Genomic DNA, 20594 nt, shown 5'->3' on the forward strand with positions numbered 1-20594 from the left:
AATCCTGCAGGCTCCTTCTTGCTATAGGCACCAGGAGAGGCTCCTTCCAAAGTCAAAGGGGTATTTTTAGGGTGACATCAGCTTCCTGGGAAAGAAATGAGTATGGCCAAGGAGGGCCGAGCTGGTTACTCTGAGAAGCAGATAGACTCAACGGGTCATGTCGAAGAATTATTCTGGGTGGGTTCCTCTTAGGTGATTAAAATTCTGCCTTTGCCCAGATTCATCAGATACAGAATGTCCCTCCACCCCCCAGACTGACAGTAGGGTTCCATGGGGAAGAGAGCTAGAAATAGGAAGCTTTTCATTGTACCAGAAAGGTCTTTATAGAAATGGACACGGTCAGGAAACCATAAGGTGCACATAAGGGGATTTACTCTGTAACTAGCGTCGCCTGGGATTGGGAAGCGTAAGGCTTTGGTGTCTTAGGCAACTGGATTTGAGTTGGTTCCACCACTCACTTTTGGTCTTCAAGCAGACAGTAATCTCCTTCGGCCAGTTTCTCGACATGTAAAGGGGGAATAATAATAACTACCTGAGAGAAGTGAAGATATTTATGTTAAAGACCAGACACAATATTTGGCAAGAAGCAGATATTTAAGAGTGGTGGCTGTTATTATTATAAACAAGGCTTTCCCTTTAAGTGCTAAATTACATCAGGTTAAAATAAGAATGCAATTGATGTTTTTTGTTGTTGCTTTTGCTTTTTGCTTTTTAGGGCTGCACCTGAGGCATATGGAAGTTCCCAGGCTAGGGGTCAAATCAGAGTTTCAGCTGCCAGCCACAGCCACAGCAATGCAGAATCCAAGCCTCATCTGTTACCCACATCACAGTTCACAGCAACGCTGGATCCTTGACCCACTGAGCAAGGCCGGGGATCGAAGCTGCATCCTCATGGATACTACTCTGATTCATTACCACTGAACCACACACAACAAGAGCTCCCTTGATGTTTTTAATTCTCAAGATAAAATTAATTGCCAAGGTCAGCACAGAATAAATCTCCCTTCCCTAAAGCTCACAGAACCATGCCCAGTCATATTGCAGCATCACTGCCCAGCAGGTAAATGACAATTTATGTTAAATACGTGGCACATTGCGTAGCCTAGAGAAGGCACTTAAGAGTGGTGTCTTTACTGTCATTATAACAAAAGCTTACCCCTAACCCATCAAGTGCCAAATTATATCAACTTGTATGGAAAGTTACATAAAATGCTTCACATACTCCTGTTGCTTCTTAAAAGAACATAATGCATATAATTTTAATCCTTTCTTGAGTTCGCTTACATCATGATAAGAACATGACATGCTGGACATTAATACTGTCCACTCTCAAGGGCTATAAGATATGTATGGCCAGCATCCCTGAACGAGATGATATCATATGAATTTTTTTGAGTCTTCAAATTAATATAGTTTTATGGTTAGTTCATTTTATTTCTTATTATCAGGTTGTCAACTATCACTTCTTTCTGGTATCATTGTAATTGTTTTTTGCGACCATCCACCCACTCCCATTTTCATTTGGTGTGCAGTGAAATAAGCAACAAATCAATAACCACAAAAACCAAACCTGGTAGAATGGTAAGGGAACGATTATCTGTAGACATTTAATGCCAACCTGTCAACATCACTATATATTTGTATATTTATTATATATTATTTTGTATAATATATAGTTTATAAATTCATTGTTATATATTTTATATGCATATCAAGAACTATTATATGTATATCAAGAAAATGTCTTTTAGGACATTTACTCAACTAATCTGTACTCAAGCGAACAGAAAGAAAGCTGGTCCAATTTATGGGTAAGCACAGAGTAAATAGATACCAAGTGAGCATTTATGAGTAACAGGCAGGAATTTCATGGTCTTTTATAACAACACCTTCAGCTACCTTGTGCTCAAGGGAAAAACAGAAAACAGCCGAACAAGTCAGAGCTGTGTGAGAATGAAGAGCCTACAGATATTGAGTTAGAACTTAGTAATGGTCAGGCTGGCAGTAATGAACCATTGTGATACCTGGCTCAATTATCCAGAGGCTATTTTTCCTAGTTTCTTCTTCTCAACCCTGTCTGGTTTAAAGGAAGTCATCAGTCAAGACACATGATGAGTGGATGTTTTGTAGTTTCTTTCAGGAGGCAGTCATAATGAAGAAAAAAAAAAAAGTGTGATGTGGGAAGGGCTCAGCGATCCAGGCTGCAGTCTGGGGAGGAGTGTGTCCTGGTTAATAGGGCTCTGAGGACATGAGCAGAAACTGTCTTTTCATTTCCAGGCAAATACGTAATTGGTTCCTGGAGGTGATGCGAGCGGTCAGTCGAATGTCTAGATCAAAGTGACCCTGTGGCGTCAAAGACCCAGAGGATCTCAGAGGTTTTTTGGAAACCCCTCAGCCCTGGGCCAGTTATCCTCAGAACACCTTAAGTACACTGAAGCAATCAATGCCTAACTTCTCTTTAGCACCAATAAGTGCTATCCACGGCCCACTTCCGGTTAAAATGAGAATGTAAAGAATGAGCAGAGATCATAGGTTAGAGAAGCATTGGTTTCTTCCTTTCCTGCTTTGCCCTGAGGTCAATCTGGGGTGACTTGTTCTTTTTGCCTTTGTCTCAGGAGTTCAGGAATTTTCACTAGCCAAAATGCTACTAAGAAATCCTTTCTGTTCTCTCTCTCTAACATGATAGAGATCCCAGGTTCCTGCAGGTGATGAAGTAGGTTAAGGGGGAGGTTGTTGAGAAAGTTTTTTTGTTTGTTTATTCATTTGTTTGTTTAATAGGGGCCATGCATGTGGCATATGGAAGTTCCCAGGCTAGGACTCAAATTGGAGCTGCAGCTGCTGGCCTATGCCACAGCCACAGCAACACAGGATCCAAGCCACATCTGCAACCTACACCACAGGTCACGGCAACACCAGATACTTAACCCACTGAGCGAGGCCAGAGATCGAACCTGCGTCCTCATGGATACTAGTCAGGTTCATTAACTGTTGAGCCACTATGGGAACTCCTGAGAAAGTTTATTCCTACTTCTGCTTTATATGATTACAACCCAGATTATATAATTATGTTTCTTTCACATGAGACTGTAAGCACCATTAAAATAGGAATGATATCTGTTTTGCTCATCCTTGTATCTGGTGCTTAGAGTGTAGCTTATGCTCAAAAAAACTTCTGGATGAATGAACGAATTTCTTCTAAGATTAAAAAATGTACAGGCAGTATGAAAATCCTCAACACGATTTTGGGGAACCCTGCTTACTTCACTATAGGATTGGGGAATACATGCTAAAAGCCTTCTATATATTTCTAGGAAGTTCTGGAAAATGCCAGATAGTAACAGAACAGTCTTTGGAGAATCATCCTCTTGATAACTCATTGGAGTATTCAACCACTTTTCATAGCTGTAATTGAAGAGGATAAATTTTGACTGTGGCAAATTGCGTTTTCCAGTCTTGCCTGAAATAATTCCCATCCCACATGTTTTTTAAAAACGTTGCCATATTCACATTAAGGGAATATGCGTTAGTTATGACCCCACAGTCATGTACTTTACTGACATTACAGAATTCTCATTATCTGTTCCCTGCTATATTGCTCAGACTAAGGCTAAAATTACTCTTATTATCTAAACACACGTCAGCTAGAGGTTAGGATAGGTGGCCAGGGTACAGGATGGTGGTGGGGAAGGTCTACAATAGAAAATGAAATTAGCCTCCTATTTTCCTATTCTCTGTGATTCAGATGGAAATACTGTAGATAATTAGAAATTAAATATTATCAAACCATGCATCTTAGTATAGATTTGATGTTTTCTTGTTATCATACTGTGTTTCATGATAGGAAAGTTTTAATTTGAAAAGATGACAAAACAATCTCTCTGAAGAAATTTTAATGAAAAACAGAAGCAAAAAAAAAAGAAATCCTGCTAATAATAATCCCAAATATTCATCAACAACATAGAAAGAAGCCATATACATCCTCACTGAGCTCATACGATATTCTCAGAGATTAAACTTTCGGTGCATGCAGTCTTCCTGCTCTGTCCCCTGAACTCACAGAGCATGCCTCATTCGGTCAAGAAGCCTGTGTCGACGTCCACTGTGCCACATATTTCGCCTGATGCTAAGGACAGAGAGGTGAAGGATGCTGTCCTTGCCCTCTGAGCTTTGGCTCATGTCGTCAGTACAGTTCCTATCACATCATGATATGGGTCCTTCTATATGTGTTAAGGAAGGGTCCAGGTCTTACTCACATTTGCTCACTGTGTTAAGCACAGTAGTCTATTTTTATTGTACCAGACAATTTTTTTAAATTTTTCTAATAATTGATTTACAATGTTCTGTCAATTTCTGCTATACAGCAAAGCAACCCAGTCATAAATAAATATGCATTCTTTTTCTCACATTATCCTCCAAATGCAACAGTTTCCTCTTTTTTTTTTTTTTTGTCTTTTTGCCTTTTCTAAGGCCACTCCCGCGGCATATGGAGGTACCCAGGCTAGGGGTCAAATTGGAGCTGTAGCCACCAGCCTACACCAGAGCCACAACAGCGCAGGATCCGAGCCGCATCTGCGACCTACACCACAGTTCACGGCAATGCTGGATCCTTAACCCACTGAGCAAGGCCAGGGATCAAACCCGCAACCTCATCGTTCCTAGTCGGATTCGTTAACCACTGCACCACGATGGGAACTCCAAATGCAACCGTTTTCATCTACTAACCCCAGTCCATCCCACTCCCTCCCCCTCCCCCCCGGCAAACACAAGTTTGTCCTCTGTGTCCGTGATCTTTTCTGTTTTGTAGATAGATCATTTGTGCCATATTTTAGACTCCACATATAAATGATGTCATATGGTGTCTGTCTTTCTGACTTACTTCACTCAGTGTGAAAGTCTCTAGTTCCATCCATGTTGCTGCAAGTAGCATTATCTTGTCCTTTTTATGGCTGAATAGGATTCCATTGTGTATATGTACCATATCTTCTTAATCCATTCATCTTTTGGTGGGTATTTAAGTTGTTTCCATGTCTGGCTATTGTGAATAGTGCTGCTATGAACATATGGATGCATGTATCTTTTCCTTTTCCTTTTTTTTTTTTTTTTTTTTTTGTCTTTTTAGGGCCACACATGTGGCATACTGAGGTTCCAGGCTAGGGGTCAAATTGGAGCTATAACTGCTGGCCTACAACACAGCCACAGCAATGCCAGATCTAAGCCACACCACAGCCCATGGCAACACTGGATCCTTAACCCACTGAGCAAGGCCAGGGACTGAACCCACATCCTCATGGATACCAGTCAGATTCGTCTTCTCTGAGCCACAATGGGAACTCCCCATGTATCTTTTTCAATGAAAGTTTTGTCTGGATGTATGCCCAGGAATGGGATTGATGGGTTATATAGTATTTCTATATTTAGTTTTCTGAGGTATTTCTATACTGTTTTCCATAGTGGTGGTATCAATTTACATTCCCATCAACAGTGAAGGAGGGTTCCCTTTTCTCCACATCCTCGCCAGCATTTGTTGTTTGTTGACTTGTTAATGATGGCCATTCTGTCTAAAAATATGGAACACTTTGCAAATGTACATGTCATCCATGCTAATCTTCTCTGTAATGTTCCAATTTTAGTATATGTCCTGCCAAAGTGAGCACTGGCTCAGAGTCTTGAGAGGCGAATTGTCCTTCTTGTGAAATGACCTACCCTTCCATGATGAGACAACAGGGATCTTGTCAGGGAAGCAAATATTCATGAGTGAAGCAGAACTGAATTACCTCTTGCCAAACTCCCGCAGCTGTGGAAACTCTGAGCAAGGCAGCCTCTCTTCTTCTTACTTCTGGTACCAAGGAGCTTTTCCAGGTTCAGGCAGGACAAGCTACTTGGGCTACGGTCTAGCCTAGGGGTAAAGAGTTCCTTTCCTAGAAAAGATATTTTAGGGAGGTCCCACTGTGGCTCAGCAGAAATGAACCTGATCAGGATCCATGAGGATGCAGGCTCCATCCCTGGCTTCCCTCCATGGGCCAAGGAGCCAGCTGGCATTGCTCTGAGCTGCGGTGTACATCACAGATGTGGCCCAGATCTGTGTTGCTGTTGCTGCGACTGGGAACCTCCACATGCCATGGATGCGGCCCTGGATTCCTTAACCACCTTCCCTATACCAGAAAATTTAAACTGTAATTTTTTTCTCTAAAATTTGGTCAGGGAATAAAGGGAAAGTGAGATTAGATGAAAAGAATCAAAATTGTTGGGCTTAACAGGGCACCAACATTTGCTGATTGACCACTACGCACCAAACATCATTCCAGGAAATTTGTGTTTGTTTCCTTGTGTAATCTTCACCCCAATCCCATAAGGCAGGAAGATCCTAAGCCTTATAGAAGTTAGTATAATGTACCCTCCTCACCCATCCTTCCCACTACAGCCAGGTGACCTCATCTGGTCACCCACTGGCTTGGCAGCCTTCCAACTCTCTACTGGCTTTGGAATAATGTCTAAAATCCTCAAGCAACTAAGAAACTATGAGACTTGATGTTTCCCCAAGTCTCCAGCCTCATTTCTTGCCTCTCTTTCTCCTTCTCTCTTCTCTCTTAGTATAATGCTTTTCCTTCAGTTTCCTTTGCACACACCATGCCCTTTTCATACCCCTCTTTCCACAGGCTGTTCTCAGATGCAGAGTGCTTTTCATTAACCATTGAATGAATGAGTCCCCGAGTGAATGAGTGACTGAGTAAGGTATATTGGAGAGTCAGGATAGGAACCTGGTCAGAAGAAAGATTAGAAGTAGTAAGGGGATTAGGGAACTAATCACAAAACTATAATAGGTAAGTTCTTATTCTTCACAAAATGTAGCACATCTAGCACTCAGATCTTGGTGTCTTCTCTTTGCTAGTCCCTGCTTTTCCTTCAAGCCTCAGCAATAGTGCCACTTTATTTTTTTTTTTTCTTTTTAGGGCCCCACCTGTGGCACATGGAAGTTTCTGGGCTAGGAGTCAAATTGGAGCTGCCACTCTAGGTCACAGCAACACCAAATCCAAGCCACATCTGTGACATATGCCACAACTTGTGGCAACACCAGACCCTTAACCCACTAAGCAAGGCCAGGGATTGAACCTACATTCTCATGGAGACTGTGTTGAGTTCTTAACCTCCTGAGACATAACAGGAACTCCAGTGCCACTTTTTGTAGGAAGATTTTCAGCTCCCAACATGGTTAAAAACCCTGCTTTGTACTGTAGAGCTACCTATAAACACATACCTTCTATAATGCTCATTATACTTTGATGACATACATTTTCATGTCTTTTTCTTGCCTGCTTCTCAGTCCTCAGTGCATAGCATTATAAACAGTGCTGGTAGTTACTCTTTATGTTTATTTATTTATTTTTTAATAGCAAAAAAAAAGCCCCTGGTTTTATTGAAATAGAATTGACATATAATATTGTATTAGCTTTGGATATACAATGTAATGATTTGATATATGTAAATATTATATATATTTCTTTATTATATCCACAATTATACCCACAATTAGTCAGGATACATATTTGATTTATGTTTCTCGTGGCTTTGGCATTTTGTTTTGGCCAGTTGTTTCTTTCATGTAGCATTGTGGGGTGGTTGGAGATTTTATAAATTCCCTGCCTTCTCTTTCCAGGCTGAGTATAATTGGTCAGGAATTGAGACTACTCTCAAATATAAAATGACATTATCTAATTGAATGAGAGAATTAAAATAACTGTTCTGATTCACTCAGTGTCCTTCTGGGCACATGCTCTACAGAGCACATGTATTTGTTTTTCTTTCTTTTACCTTACTTCTCATCCCTTCTCTCTTTCATGGCTAATTCTTACCCATCTCCTACATGTCAGCATGGCTATCACTTCAGACAATGTGTACCTAGAATATCTAAATGACAGTCATATTCCCAATGTCAAGGAAAAGGGTCCTTGACAAATAGTAGGTGCTCAGTGAAAGCTGTTGAATAAAAAAGTGAACGAGTGAGCAAATGAAGGTATGTTGAGGAGATTCAGGGTAGACTCTTGTTCAGGGGAAAGATCAGGAGTGAAGAGATAAAGAAATGAATCACAAAGCGATCTTGTGTTCTTTGACACTTAAAAGATGCAGGACATCCAGCACCCAGATCTTGGTTTCTAAAGACCATTCTCTAATAACATGGAGCAAAAATCCTTAGAGAAAATTCTAATTCTAAGGCTGGAACAGGTGAAATATGAGTCTGAACCATCATATAGGACTCGAAAATAGAGGCATGCTCAGGTGGCCCCAAGTGTGGGCTGAACCTAGTGATTCCCATCTAACAGAATATGGAAAGTGAACCAGAGTAACTTTAATAACAGGGGAAACCTGGCAGGGACTACCATAACCAAGCAATCAAAGTTAACATCACCAGTGGTACATGTTGATATCATGAATTCCCCGATAAGATGTGTTGAGAAACACACCTCATTTCTGGGATATTCTTCCTAAGACCCCTAACCTCAGTCTAATCACAAGAAAACACCAGATAACCTAAATTGAGGAGAAGTATAAGCAATACTTGACTAATGTACCCCAAAGTGTCAAGCATATGAAGAACAAGGAGGAACTGAGAAGCTGTTAAAGAATCAGAGGGGACAAAAGAGCTAAATGCAATGTCATATCCTGGAACAGAAGAAAGATAATAGTGGGAAAACTGGTGAAATCTGAATGAATTCTAAAGTTTAGTTAATTTCACTCTACCAATGTTAATATCTTCATTTGATAGATGAGCTATATTGGGGTAAGATCTTAACACTATGCAAAGCTGGCTGAAGGGTATATGGAAATTCTGTACTATCTTTGCATCACATATGGAAAAATCTAAATTATTTCAAAATAAAATTTGAAAAAAAAAGTGGTCACTCAAGATTTGGATGCAGTGTCCATTTAGGGGAGTATAGTGAGGGGAGCAGGGAAGCTTGCCTGATTTGGAGTCCATGAAATCTTGGCCCTCTAGCAATGTATATAGCACTGCCCTTACCTACACAGTGTTTTCAGTTTTTGAAAGGATTTCACACTAAATACATTGGGCTTTCCCCACTGAGGAAGGATGGGCTAAAAAGGTGTTTAGGATCATGGGAACTATAGAGTGAGCTTCTTCCAGGATTGTGTTAAAATGCATAATCTCACATATAATGTTTGGAATTAGGAATTGTAGAGACCAAAGTGTGGATTCTTTTTTTTTTTTTTTTTTTTTTTTTTTTTTTGTCTTTTTGCCTTTCTCTAGAGCAGCTTCTGCGGCATATGGAGGTTCCCAGGCTAGGGGTCAGATCGGAGCTATAGCCACCAGCCTACGCCAGAGCCACAGCAATGGGGGATCCGAGCTGCTTCTGCAACCTACACCACAGCTCACGGCAATGCCAGATCCTTAACCCACTGAGCAAGGCCAGGGATCGAACCCGCAACCTCATGGTTCCTAGTCGGATTCATTAACCACTGAGCCACGACGGGAACTCCCCAAAGTGTGGATTCTAAAAGGAACTGATGTTCAAGAAGACTGTGACTTTTATTTATTTATTTATTTTATTATTATTTATTTATTTATTTGAGCTTTTTAGGGCTGCATCCGTGGCATATGGATGTTCCAGGCTAGGGGTTGAATCAGACCTACAGCAGCCAGCCTATGCCACAGCAACAAGGATCAAAGCCTCATCTGTGTCCTACCACAGCTCACAGCAACACTGGACCCTTAACCCCCTAAGCGAGGCCAGCGATCAAACCAGCATCCTCATGGATACTAGTCAAATTCGTTTCTGCTCTGTCACAACGGGAACTCCAAGACTGTAACATTATTAATTAACACACTAATGAAAGAATCACACAGAAGTGTCAGGCAACCAAGTCCAGAAATAGGATAGCCAAACTCTGAATTAGTCACATTTGCAGCAAGGACCGGGGGATGTAGGTACAAACTGTGTCTCATCAACCAAGATAATAGGATTTCTCTTTGGTAAAGATCAATGACTCAGGCTGTTATAGCTCCTTTGCCCTGATTCTGTTCTCTCTGAACAAGTTATTAAAGCACAAAGAGAGAAAATTGATTACTTACATTCTTTGCTAGATAATTTAAATGCTTAATGTTTTTTATCATTTATTTCTATATATATATATTTGAATTCTCTCAAAACACTCTGAAGTAGGCATTATTGTCCCCAGATCATATGTGGGAATCAGAGACCTATAGAGATTAAACCACACACTTGGTTAAATTTAATAGCAGAGCTGGGATTCAAACGCAGGTATGTCTGATGCCTTAATCAGTCCCTTTCCAGACCCAGAAGGTGGGTACAGAGAAAATGCCCACTGCACCCCTGTGCTCTTTAACTATCCTGTTTGATGAGGACTCCTGATTAAAAACTGGATCACTGCTCTGTGGGATTTTCTCTTGGAGCACTCATTGATTAAAGGCCCAAACCCCACTTGCCTTTTGAAGACAACAGTCTCTATGTGAATGGACAACAAGGTGACTCCCCAATATTAGTTTCCCTTTCTCTAGGTAATTACACTGATTTTTAAAAAATATTTGTGCCAACTCTGCCCAGCCCAAGCACTTTGGCTGAAGCTGACTCCACCCCTGGCCCTTGAGAAAAGACATCTGATTCAGACCAATGTGACTGATATTCTCTGGTCACAGATTTTGGTGACAGGATAAATATGCAGGCAGAATTAGGTGAAGAATCAAGGAATTAACAACAAGGTTCTACTGTATAGCACAGGGAATATAGTCAATATCCTATGATAAACCATAATGGAAAAGAATATTTTTAAAAGAGTATAAATATATGTATAACTGAATTACTTTGCTGTCAAGCAGAAATTAACACAACACTGTAAATTAACTATACTTCAATTGAAAAAAAGAAGCATAGTATTCCCTTACTGGGATCCTCTGAGAAATGTGCCTCTTTGCTTTTTTTTTTGTCGTTTTGCTATTTCTTAGGCCGCTCCCGCGGCATATGGAGGTTCCCAGGCTAGGGGTCTAATCGGAGCTGTAGCCACCGGCCTACGCCAGAGCCACAGCAACGCGGGATCCGAGCCTCGTCTGCAACCTACACCACAGCTCACGGCAACGCCAGATCCCCAACCCACTGGGCAAGGGCAGGGACCGAACCCACAACCTCATGGTTCCTAGTCGGACTCGTTAACCACTGCGCCACGACGGGAACTCCTGCTTTTTTTTTTTTTTTTAAGTGGGGGGCAGGTAGGGGTTTCAGAGATTTCTTTTTTTTTTTTTTTTTTTTTTCTGGGAATGAAATTAGGAATCATGTAGCACAGGGGTATGGATGAAGAAGCATGTCGTCACTGTTCACTTTGTGCCAGTGAAGTGGAATCAGCTTTTGGAGAACGTGCCCTGTGTGTCAGACAGGTCAAAATAAACCAAGCATTTGGTGTTCCCACCTTCCCCTTGAGCTAGTAAGTCCCTTTTATTATTTAATCCAATTCGAGTGGGACCATCTCTTACTTGCAATTCAAATCCTCTTCACTGACAACTTACAATGTAACTTTTGTGACAGTCAGTCAGTGAGTAGGGTAACCATGTAATTTACCATTCAAATTAGGAATTTTGACAGAGTAAGGGAGAGCTATTAGTCATTACATGCTGGCAACAAGTGGCAACTAGGACCATCGTGGAGAAACTGGGATGTGTTTCTCCCCTGTCACGGAGGCAGATGGTAGTTATAGTTCTGTTAGTGAATAAGCTGTGAACCTTTGGATGATTATTTTGCTCTCTGGATATCAGTTTTTCATATAAACGTCACAGAAGTATGATATTCTGTGAAGCTAGGTACTTGTCTATAGTCTGTAATATTCTGCGCTCCATCATACATTATACACTATAGTCTGCAATATTCTGAGCTCTGAGTCCTGAGGTCGAAATGTTCCTTCGAGCAGAGATCATCATCATCACCCCTTTACCAGTCAATTATTGCTACATTAATTCTGTAAACAAACAACTACAAAATTCACAGTAACTTATAACATCATTCATCTTTGCTGCTGATGACTGTGAGAGAAGCTGTGGTTTGGCTGATCTCTGCTGGGCGTGGTTGGCCAGGATGAACCCTAGACTTTGGCTTGGGTTAGGATGTGCCACTTGTGTTCCTTCCTGTACCCAGGCTGGAGGAGAATGACCACTTGGGACATCTTCTTCTCATGGCACAGGTTGGAAACACCAAGAAACCAGAAAAAGAAAAATTCCAGTACATTTAGTCTTTGGTCTGACATAGCATATGTTATGTCCACTCGCATTCCTTTGACCAATGCAAGTCATAGGAGCAAGCTCAGTGTTAGTGGGACAGGGCCATACAGTGCACCTCAAGAAGGAAGTACTCAAATACCACCTGCCAAGTGGCTTAGATATATATAAATCACAGGGTAGAAGAATTTGTATCATTAATTCAAACTAACATCTACCAGGCATTTGGCATTCAGTAAGTTAGCAGACTCTTAAACCTTAAACTTCATAAACCTCACAACAGTTTATGGGACAGATATTATGAATATTTTTATAATGATTTTTATTTTTTCCATTATAGCTGATTTACTATGAATATGTTTTGAATGAATGAGTGTTTGCCTGTTGCAGGCTTATTGGGCTATTCACTGTGGTTAGCATGTAAAACAGATTTGATATTCCATTAATTGAAGAGCAGGCAGGGTAGCTGGAGGACTCTATCCCACAAAGAGGGATCTGGAGTTATTTCCTAAGCTCAGATCAGCAAGGTGCACAACTGATCCTAGAGCATCCAGTGAACAAAGACTTTTCATTTAGGTTAAAAGAGAAATTCCAGTGTGGATGCTCCTTTTCCCTCCCCGTTCCTCTCAGCACTCTTAAATCTCATTCTTCAGGATTAATTCCTTAGGGTGATATAAAGTGTGTCCTTTCTTTTTCCCCAAACACTGTGAAGCTGCCACTGGGCAGAAGCACAATGTCTGCAAGTTGGAATTTGCCATTTTCATACTAACCCTTACATGAATATCACAAGAGCACCAATGAACAAAAATTATAAGTCACAAAGTAGAAAACTGTTGGAGTTCCTATCATGGCTCAGTGGTTAACAAATCTGACTAGGAACCATGAGATCACAGGTTCGCTCCCTGGCCTCGCTCAGTGGGTCGGGGATCCGACATTTCTGTGAGCTGTGGTGTAGGCCGGCGGCTACAGCTCCGACTAGACCCCTAGCCTAGGAACTTCCATATGCTGCGGGTCCAGCCCTAGAAAAGACAAAAAACAAAAATTAAAATTTAAATTTAAAAAAAGTAGAAAAAAATTGCAAGGTGGTACACTTGATGTTTAGGCATTCTAATGAGGGGGTCCTAAATCAAGGAAAAGTCGCGTGGAGGGAACTCTAAGACAAGGGCGACTTTCACTCAGCATTCCAATAGCTCTGCCACCCACTCACTCCCAGAACCATTTTGATGTCATGGTCTGAAGCCAACAATCCTGAGTCTATTGCCATGTCATTATCCTTTAAAAGACAATAGAAAAGACCAATTTTTCTACTTTATAAATAATGCTAACACTTAATAAAACTTGTCAGGCCAATTTTATTTCATTCCACACTTACCAAATATCTACTATATGCCAGGCATGAAGTTACATGCAGGTGACAATACTGCCATTGGTATTGCCCAGTATGGAAATAGCACATAAATACAGATTTAACCTTTGAGATGTTATAAGTCTTTGGAGGTATGAACAAATGCTATGAGACACAACAGAGGGAACATTGCCTTTGACAGGGAAGCAGAAAGAGTAGGTGCCATCCAATCTCAGCCTTGGATTTAGAGAGAAGAAGAAGGAGAATATTTGGGAAGAGGTTCAGAATGTGAAGTGGTAGAGATGGATGAAAACATAGTGTCTCCCTCAGAACCTGGCCAGTGTCCTGTATGGCTGCCATTTGTACTTCTGTGAGCTGGATAGTGTTATGGATAGAGTTGTGTCTTGCAAAATAGGTAAGTTAAAGTCTTAACAAGAATGTGACTTTATTGTAAAACAGGTTCTTTATTGAACTAATCAAGTTGCACTGAGGTCCTTAGTGTGGGCCCAAGTCCAATATGACCTGTGTCCTTATAAAAAGAAATTTGGATACAGACAGACAGGCACAGAAGTTACATGATGGAAAAAGACACAGTGAGAACCCTGTGGAGCCATATGAAGATGGAGGATTAGAGTGATGAATCTATAAGCCCAGGAATGCCAAGGTGCCAGCCAAACAGCAGAAGCTAGAAAGAGGCAAGGAAGGATTCCCCTGCAGGTGTCAGAACGAACAGAGCGATGCTGACACGCTGCTGTCTGAGGTCTAGCCTCCAGATCTAGGAGACAGTACATTTCTGTTGTTGTAAATCACCCTGTTGGTGGTACTTGCATACAGCAGCCCTAGGGATTGAATACAGGGAGTTAAGAATTTGCCCTCAGGATTTGGGGCTGCCCACTGCTACTTCAACACATTCTCTTTCATTTTATCCTAGCTCAGAGTTTTGTTTGGAAAGCAGGATTTCACTGGTGAAATGAACATGAAAACCACAGGTAGAGAGCTTTGTTAGTGTATTAGCTGGATACTTTTCAGTTGCAAATAACCAAAGCTGAGGTCAAATGTTCCAAGTAATCCAAGGATTTCTGAAAGCCTAGAGAAGATGTGAGGTTCCCATGTAGTTTGACAGAGATTTTGGTCAAGAACCTTCACGCCATTTCTCCGGCATTTTCTGGAAGAGTTCTCATGTAAGTGTTCCGCCAGGGGCTGCTTCTGTTACAGTGGCAAAGTAGTCACACAGTCCAGCATCACCTCATGGCACATAGAATAGCAAGGAACAATCTTACCAGGTAACTCCAGCCAAGTTCTTGAGGTTCTCACTGTTTGCACCTCCCCTGAGCCTGCACTGATCACTTGGCCTGTGTTCTGGATCAACTGTGACACGAGGTAGGGCTCACCCTAATGGGCTTCGCCTTTGCCACATACAAAATATTCCAAAATTTAGTGTCTCGGGACCATAGCATTTTATTTCTTCATGAACCTGTGGGTCAAGAATTTGGGCTCACTCTTTTCCATGTGGTGTTGACCGGGTCCACTCATGCATTTAGGGTCACTTGGCAAGTCAGCTCTGGGCCAGCTGGTCCTGGATGGTGTCAGTCCTACATCTGCCAGTTGTCTGGGCTGCCTCACTTCTCTTCTTTGTGTCCTCCCAGCCAGTCAGCTGGGGCATGTGCTCATGCCCGGAGCACGTCATGAGGGTGAGAACAGAGGCTGACGGCCCCTTGACATCCAAACTGGAGACCTGTGTGACTTAATTTCTGTCACCTTATATTGGTCAGATCAAGTCCTTTCCCTTGATGGGAAGATATGTAAAAATTTGTGATGGTTTAAAATCCATTGCACTCACCCTTACAGCTTCAGGAGGGAGAACCATTTTCACCCAAACCACAAAGCTCCTGAGCAGCATGGACATTAGGGAGAAGACTTTCCCGAGGCTTGAGAAGAGGCTAAAGTAGACTGAAATTAATTGTGAGGGGCTGTCTATGCCTTGCTAAGTGGACTTTATCTTTTAACTGTGGTACTCACCCTATTTCTGTGACAACATAATTAATGATTCTGAGGCATTCTCATTAGGAAACATGATTTAAAAGTGAGTCACCATGGCTGTTTTTCTCAACCTGAAGATTGGGCATGAATAATATTTCCTAGGGGGGCTGCCTGCACCTTCCTCTTGGGGAGTGAGACTGCCTTGGTTGTAACTCACAGCTCCAGGCATCGAGGAGCCACTGATGTATTTTTTCTACGTGCAAGAAAGACTTCTCCTCTGAGATGCAAACTTAAGGTGCTCCTGTAACAACTCTGAGTTATCCTCACACAGCTTCTTCACTTCCCCAACTGTGCACTGTGGTGCTCCTTTAGGGTTTTTCTGTTTCCAGTAGCACACAATTTTCAGAAGCAACATTTCCTCCTGCTGGCCAAGTCCATCAGGCCAAGTCACTTCTGGGTGCTCACATACATTCTCATTGCCATGTCTTTTGCCTGCTTTCTGACCTTGACTAGGACAGTCCCAGTCCAACCAATGTGTTTGAACATGCACCAAGGGAATGGCCATAACCCAATTCTCTTTATTCCCAGAAGTCTCCTTCTGTCAACTGATATGGTCTCCAATGACCAAATGAACACAAACTTGAGTATGTTCACAAGGCAATCTGTGTGGCATCTGAGCTACAACTCCAGTGAGTGTCCTGCCATAACACGTATTTATCTCTGCTGCTGGGCTGTATACAACTTGGAAAAGAAACATGGGATTCACCTTGTTCTTGTTGAAAATAAATATCTGTTGAATGAATGAATTAATAATGAATAAATAAATAAGATAAAGCTGTGCAGCATCCCTCTTGATGGAAAATATTCCCTGGTCAGTGACTCCTCAGAGTCCTGGTCCCCAGGAAGGCACCAGTGCCAGGTGGAATCAGGCATCTTAATCTCAGATCCTCCCATACGCCACGGAGGACACCTGAGCCCAGAGCAAGGGTTAGAATAGAACTTCTCTCTTAAACTGAGTAGGGATAAGGCTCCAACAAATTTTTTCAGATACTAGGGCAGAGAAGAGGTGAGGATGTATAGGAAGGTTGGGAAAGGGGGGAAGAGGAAGAAAGATAAAAGAAGTGAACAGAGAAGAGGAAAACTCATCACCTTCCCTGGGGCCTGTCCTAATGGGAAACCCCACCCTGGACGTGCAGTCTGGGTTCTGCTGGGCTCTTGCCTGTACCACCCACCAGAGTGGCTAGTTTATAAGAAGGACTTGAAGTTTTCAGTGTCTCTCACTTGTCACAGCAGCTGCTGTGACACCCACTCCATTTGGAAAGCTCATTTCTGTTCCTTCATCCCAGTAGAGGCAGCCCTTGCTCACCTCCATTTGTCTAAGGGGCCTGGGCTCCTCTGGGAAAGGGAGGATGTTTTCAGCTTATTATTCAATTAGAAGTAGGAGCAAGGGCAGCTTCTGCCATTGTCTGACAGGGTAATCCCAGGGCATCTCAAGGTGACTGGGATTATCTAATCTCCAGGATCCATTAGAACTGTCAACAGAGAGGGGACAGTGAATATTGTGGGAAAGTAGTTAAGGGGTGTGGCCTGACTGCAGCTTCAGTAATGAGGCAGAATATTAACTCGGGTAGTCAGTGTAGGAGCATGGGCTTCAACGCATTCTTTTTTTTTTTTTTTTTTTTTTGTCTTTTGTCTTTTTTTGTTGTTGTTGTTGTTGCTATTTCTTGGGCCGCTCCCGCGGCATATGGAGGTTCCCAGGCTAGGGGTTGAATCGGAGCTGTAGCCACCGGCCTACGCCAGAGCCACAGCAACGCGGGATCCGAGCCGCGTCTGCAACCTACACCACAGCTCACGGCAACGCCGGATCATTAACCCACTGAGCAAGGGCAGGGACCGAACCCGCAACCTCATGGTTCCTAGTCGGACTCGTTAACCACTGCGCCACGACGGGAACTCCCGATGCATTCTTTGATATGGCCATTGATTAACATTTGTGGCTTAAGGGCTCCAGGGAGTGACATCCCCACAGGCCTTGTTTACTATAGGGAATGTACCTATGCCCAGATGGACATTAATCCTTAAAGCCCTGTGACTCAATTTATGGGAAGAAAAGGACAAAGGAACTATGAGACTTAACAGGACAGTTCTACACCTAAGATTCTATTGGACAAGGACTGATATAGGTAACTGGGCAAGGCTGCTGGGAGAAAACCACATCTTTCTGGACCCCACATTGGTACCCTCCCCACATTTAAGGAATAAAAACCCCTATAGGACAATAGAGAAAGAGGGCTCTTCTCCCCCTTCGCAACAGCCCTGAGAGCTATTTGCTTTCCTTTAATAAAAACTTTGCTTGCTTGCTGCCTGTGTGTTCAAGGAGTTCATTCTTCAACTGCCCATGAACACGAACCCAGATTCTGGTATCATCTTTCTGATATCAGCAGCAGCCCTAGGACATGGAGGAGGCACCTGAGGATATTGGAGGGAGGGGCAGAACAAGGCAGATCAGGGTGGCCCTCATTCATGCCTGCCCTGCAGGGACTTCTGATACATTGGTTCTCAACCTTGGATGCTCACTGGAATCTCATGGGATCTTAACAAAATGTGATACCCAAGTTCCACCCTCTCCTCCACATTCTGATTAAATAGGTCTGGTTTATAACTTGTGTATCAGGGCTGTGAAGCTCCCCTGGTGAGGAGGCTGTGAGAGGAAATGGAGAGATCTTATCATTTCATAGTGGAGAGCTGGAAGGACCCCTCCAGGGCAAGGTTCTCAGGTGAAGCAACAGACCCTGTGGGAAAGGTCACCTCCCTGGATTAGTGACAAAGAAAAAGCCAAAACTTTTATCCCTGGATTCCCAGACCAGTTAATGTTTCCATTTGCACTCTTCTTGCACTTACTAGTCACGTGCTTTTGGTGAAATATCAGTTTCCTTACCTATCAAATGGGTTTGTCACCTAATCTGCTCATTTTCTATTATTGCCATGAAGATCAGGGTTCATGAAGATGCTATGCACGCAGTTTTGAGGGGAGAGAAGAAACAGCAGAGATGTTTCTCTGCTCCAGGGCTCCCATGCCATCTCATTTGCCCTTAGAATAAAGTGCAAACTCTACTCAGACCTATGGACCCCACCTGCATGGCAGGGCTCCTGCCTACATCTGAGGTTCAATTCCTGCCATTCCGCACTATGTTCACCATGCTGTAGAGACACTGGCTTGCTCTCTGGTCTGGACACACTGAGTCCATCCTTTCCTGTGCAGTTTCTGTCTCCTCCACTTGTACTACATGAGCCCCATATTTTCTATGTAATTTACCTTTTCTTGTGGGTTGTTGGGTTTTTTTTTTTTCTTTCTTTCTTTTTTTTTTTTTTTTTTTTTTGGCTACATGTGGAAGTTTCCGGGCTACCCAGGCTAGGAATTGAACCCATGCCACTGCAGTGACAACACCAGATCCATAACTGGCTGAGCCACAAGAGAACTCCTTTTTCTTGTGGTTTTAATTATCACAACTAATATCAGGCTAAGCAGTGACTGATCAGTACATAATTAGAAACAAGAAGTATGGAATGTGAGTGAAAAGGAGGGAGAGTTATAGAACAGATGATAAGAGAGGAGTGTGGAGTCAACAGTTATTTTTGCCTTGGAGGAGAGATTTGAGTACATTTATGTATCTCAGGGAGGAGACAGAAAAGGGAAATATTCAGTGATGTGGACAAAAGTGGAATTACTAAAACAAATTCCCTAAGCCCCCTTTAAATGTAAAATCCCTTGAAGGAGATCCTGGTTCCCACTTGGTTTCTTTCTTTTTTTGTTTTTAATTGTACAACTTTGTGAGCTTCCATAGTGTAATGCAAATATCTCTATATCCACCTGTGTGCAAAGTGTGGGCTCACTGGGCAGAGGGGAGGGATCTTAACTATGATTGAATCCCAGTGCTAAACACAAAATAAAGCCTCTATAATTAAGGAATAAATTTATCTGTGGCCTTTTTGTATGTGTGACACGGGTACCCAGAAGCAGTATGAATCAACTCAATAAATAAGTAAGAAGGAGCTATGAAAAAGAGGTAGCAATGATGTTAGAGGGATGTGTAGCTGTCAGAAAGAAACTTTACTATCTTCATATTTTGAAAAAAAGAAGCAGGAGCAAACACAATCTTTTTTCTCCTCCTATATAGTCCTTGTCTACATATATGTGTGTGTGTGTGTGTGTGTGTGTGTGTGTGTGTGTGTATTGGCAGTGCTTAGGGCATGCAGAAGTTCCCAGGCCAGGGATCAAACCCATGCCACAGCAGCAACCCAAGCCACTGCAGTGACAATGCCAGATCCTTAACCAATAGGCCACCAGAGAATTCCTACATTCTCTCATGTTTTACATAATTATAGTAAAAAAAAAAACTAGTGGATATTTGGTTTTATGAAACAGTGTTTTGAACAACTCCTTGCCATATCTTGTATTCTTTATGATTATTATTGTGAAAGATAGAGAATAATCTGAACAGTTATTGTACTGTAATTTCCTTCACTGTTTTTACAGTTTCTACTGTCTTATGTTTGGGTGTTTTCAATTTCTGCTATTTTAGAGAATGCTACAAAGAAAAGCTTCATACATAGGAATTTATCCTTTTTCTGAATTATCGTCTCAGTTTAAATTACAGGGAATCAAATTACTTGGTCAAAGGATGTGTATGTTTTTGTGTCAGTCTCTGTTGTACAGCGTAGTGTCCCAATTTTGTATATATATAATTTTTCTTATCAGCGTCTATCCCAAAAGATTGGATGTAGTTCCCCGTGCTGTACAGCAGGACCTCATTGCTTATCCATTCTAAATGTAATAGTTTGCATCTACTAACCCTAAGCTCCCATCCATCCCACTTCGTCTCCCCTCCACCTTGGCAACCACCAGTCTGTTTTATGTGTCCATAAGTCTATTTCTGTGTTGTGGATAGATTCGATATTTTAGATTCCACATGTAAGTGATATCATATGGTATTTGTCTTTCTCTTTCTGACTTACTTAGTATGAGAATCTCTAGTT

At 42.0% G+C, this 20594-nt stretch overlaps 1 protein-coding gene and 1 pseudogene across 1 annotated transcript in view; both read right to left on the minus strand.

Moving 5' to 3' along the window:
- INSC (INSC spindle orientation adaptor protein) overlaps positions 1–20594 on the minus strand; it is an 864422-nt gene that overhangs the window by 420538 nt on the left and 423290 nt on the right. The window lies entirely within an intron of this gene.
- Positions 5561–5654, minus strand: LOC146405366 (U6 spliceosomal RNA; annotated as a pseudogene).

The sequence above is a fragment of the Sus scrofa genome, chromosome 2 (genome assembly GCF_054392235.1).
Source record: "Sus scrofa isolate SSC_HxYL_T2T_F1_AM1 chromosome 2, Sscrofa_HxYL_maternal_Yorkshire_Landrace_v2.0, whole genome shotgun sequence".
Lineage (NCBI taxonomy): Eukaryota > Metazoa > Chordata > Mammalia > Artiodactyla > Suidae > Sus > Sus scrofa.